Source organism: Myotis brandtii, unplaced genomic scaffold (genome assembly GCF_000412655.1).
Source record: "Myotis brandtii unplaced genomic scaffold, ASM41265v1 scaffold1875, whole genome shotgun sequence".
NCBI lineage: Eukaryota > Metazoa > Chordata > Mammalia > Chiroptera > Vespertilionidae > Myotis > Myotis brandtii.
In genome coordinates this window covers 316,960-321,050 of record NW_005356961.1, presented here as the reverse complement: position 1 = coordinate 321,050, position 4,091 = coordinate 316,960, and the positions used below count along the sequence as shown (strand labels likewise).

General features: G+C 42.2%; 1 non-coding gene across 1 annotated transcript in view; it reads right to left on the bottom strand.

Moving 5' to 3' along the window:
• The window catches only part of LOC102261754, a 47,026-nt gene that overhangs the window by 28,135 nt on the left and 14,800 nt on the right, over positions 1-4,091 (bottom strand). The window lies entirely within an intron of this gene.

Genomic DNA, 4,091 nt, shown 5'->3' with positions numbered 1-4,091 from the left:
GGGCCCCGGCCGGGGTGGGGGCCCCCCCCCCCCCCCCCCCCCCCCGAGTGCACAAATTTTTGTGCACCGGGCCTCTAGTACAAATATATTAGTATAACCCAATAAGGAAAAAGATCCAAGACTGTGATCAGCATAAGGTTGTAAATGCTCTGCACCAAACTCACAGACTAGACATAGGTCCTCTGTGAGGCTATAGAGGGAAAAACCATTCCACACCTTGGTAGTTGATGAATAACCCATGTCAGAACTGGGGCTACAGTGGGAACTTCCATTTCTCTTGACCTTTAACCTTTGGGTCAAGGTGTATTATCCCAGAACATTCACTTTATAACCTATGATTTGTTGAAGTATAAATAGGAAGAAGGGTATTAAATCCCCATTTTAGATATAACAAGTCAAGGTCAAAGGAGGTAAATTTGGTGACTTACTCAACATCACAAATCAAGCAAGCCCAGAAAGTGGGAACCCATACAGCTGGGCAGTGGACCTGTGATGACTGCCAGCAATTATAAATGTAAAGATTAGAGAGAAGCCCTATTTTTACATCTTAGTTACTGATTTTGTAGAGGAGGATACAAAAAAAATAGAAGTCTGCAAATTACCTGCAGAGTTTAGTCAACAGCTGAATGTCTCTTGTCCCATCCAAGTGAGTGAGAATTCTTGGCACACCAAATTCTGTTCCAACCTGAGGTACTGATTGCTCTTGATGGGATGGTATTTCCTAATTCTAGAGTCTTATGGAAGGAACTAAGCACTAGGTTAGGAGTTGGGAGACCTCAGATCCATTCTTACTTTGGGACTCCAAACACTGTCTATTCAGACAGTAGAACACAGACTCCTGATTTCAAAGATCACATATCCTGAATATGGGCTTGCCAAATACCTCAGACTCGATCCTTGGGGAAGAGATCCTCTAAAAGTTCAGAGACTTCATACCCTGGTCAGAGACGCTAATTGCCTCAAACTCAAACCTTGGGGCATAGAACTCCAATGAGATCACCGAACTCATACCCTAACTAGAGCACACTAAATACTTAAGACTTAAAACCTGATATACAGACCTCAAAAGTTTAGGGATGTCACACACTGAACACAGACCACAAAAACCTGAGATGCAAATCTTTGAAAACAGACCCTCAAACATTTTCATAAATCTCAGTCCTTGACCACAGACCTCTCAAACACCTCAGTCTCAAATCTTGAAAAGCAGACCTTTGAGGATTTCAAGGATTCATACCCTTACCAGAGGAATATGAATACTTCAGTCCCAAATTTTGATCCATGAACCCTCAAAGAGTTTAGAGACCTCACACCTTGAACATGGATAGCAAAATACCCAAGACTGAACCTTGGAATAGACCTAAAATGTTCAGAGCCTTACACACTGAAAAACAGGCCCCAAATTACCTCAGACATAAACAGAAACATAGACTCTCCAAGATTTCAGAAACTTCACATCTTGAATAAAAATTCTACAAATACCTCAGACTCAAACCTTGGCACACAGACCCTCAATGAGCTCAGAGACCTAATGCCCCGAACACAGACCCCCCAGGTAACTCAAGCTCAAGCCTTGGAACAAAAGTCACCAAAGCATTTAGAAACCACCAACCCTGAACTCAGAACCCAAATACATCACAGTCATTATTGAGGACATACACCCTCAAAGAGTTCAGAGACTTTACACACTGAATGAAGAACCTGAAATATTTCAGACTTAAAACAACAAAAAGTTTATAAACCTGACACCAAGAACATGGAACACCAAACACCTCAGACTCAATACTTGGGACACAGACCCTCAAAGACGTTAGAGACCTCACATCCTGAACAATGACTTCCCTCCCCCCCACTTCCCCAAATAACCCACATCTAAACTTTGGATCACAGATCTTCAAGGAGATCAGATATCTCAAACCCTAAACACAGACTGTAAATACCTCGGACTAAAACCACAGGACACAAACCATCAATACATTCAGAGACCTCACACCAGTAACAAGACTCCAAATACTTCAGATTCAAACATTGTGACACATACCCTCAATGACTTCAGAGATATTGGATTAATTGTCTTTTATCTTTTTTATTCTAATGTTTTGACAGCTGGGGCCTTGCTGTCCCTGGAGGGACTGTCCCTCCTAGGATTAGTCAAGTCCTAGAAATAGTAAGCAACTCGACCAAGAGAGTGCTTTTCAAATACAAACCCACCAATTCAGAGCCCACACACAACCACTTCCTCTATCAGGCTCTCACACTCCAGACCTCTATTCCTCTGCCTTAATCACCCAAGGCCAGGTACCAGACAACTATGGTAAAATCATCAAAGAATCCACTTACTGTACATCATGAATTAAGACTCCCCCTTCCCCCCAGCTAACTAAGACAAACTTTGGGGCTCACATCCTCAAATAATTTGCGGAACTCACCCTGAACACAGACATCTGAATACCTCAGAGTTAAACCTTGGAACACAGACCATCAAAGCGTTTAGAAATCTTACACACTGAAAAAGACCCAAATATAACAGATTTAAGCGTTAGGAGAGAACCTCAAAGAGTTCAGAGACTTCACACCCTAAATATAGAGCTCCCCACCAAAACCTTAGACTCAAACCTTGAGGCATGAAACCTCATTCAGTTCAGTAACTTCACACCTGGAACAGAAACCTCAAACATATCAGATTCAAACCTTGGAAGAGAGCCTCCAAGAGTTCACAAACTCACTTTCTGAGAGCAGACCCCAAATGCCTCAGACCCACACTTTGAACACAGACCATGTAAAATTTCTGAGACCTCATACCTTGAACAGAGACTCACCTATACCTCAGACTCAAACCTTGTGATGCAAACTCTTAATTATTCAGAGACCGTGAACACAAACGTTTGAATACCTGAACCCCTCCAATGGGACACAGTTTCAAGGGTTTGGAGATAGGAGGCCCTGAACACAGACTCCCAAATACCTCAGACATATACCTTGAAACACATACCCTCAAAGATTTCAGAGACCACATACCCTGAACACAAACCCCACATACTCAAATTCAAACTTTGGGGCACAGTTACTCAGAGGGTTCAAGGACCTCCCACTCTAATCTCAGATACCAAATACCTCAGAACCAAATTTGGACCTACTCTCCAAAAGTTCTAAGACTTCAGACCCTGAACCCAGACCTCCTAAATAAATCAGACCTAAACCATGGAATTTACTCTGAAGGATTTCAGTGACCACATACACTGAACATACAGAGCTAATTACCTCAGACTCAAACCTTGGAACACAGACCATCATAGGGTTTTAAAACTTCACACCCAGAAAAAGATTCCAAATACCTCAGAGTCATACCTTGGGATACAGACCCAAAAGATTTCAGAAACCCCACACCTGAATACAGACCAAAAATACATTACACACAAATCTTGGGATAGAGACTCTATAAAAGTGCTAAGAGCAGCATTATCCACAATAGCCAAATGGCTAAAGCAACTCAAATGTCCATTGAGAGTAAATGGAGAAACAAAATGCAGTATATACGTACAATGGAATATTATTCAGCCTTAAAAAGAAAGGAAATTCTGACAAATGCTACAACATGGATGAACCTTGAGGACATTATGCTAAGTGAAATGTGCCAGTCACAAAAGGACAAATACTGTATGATTCCACTTATATTAGGTATTTAAAGTAGTCAAATTCACAGACTTAAAGTAGAATGGTGGTTGCCAGGGGTGGAGGAAGGGGGAAATAGGAGAATTAGTGTTTAATGGGTATAGAGTTTCAGTTTGGGAACATGAAAAAAATCTGGAGACCTATTGCACAGCAAAGTGAATATACATACCACTACTGAACTGTACACTTAAAAATAACTGGGGGGCGGGGGGGATAGCTGAGCCCTGGCCAGTTAGGCTCAGTAGTTAGAGCATCAGCCTGAGGATTGAAGGGCCATGGGTTTGATTCCCAGTCAAGGGCAGGTACTTCAGTTTTCAGTTGCAGGTTTGATTCCCAGTCCTGGTTGGGGCACTTGCAGGAGGCAGCCAATCCATGTGTCTCTCTCACATTAGTGTCTCTCTCTCTCTCTCTCTCTCTCT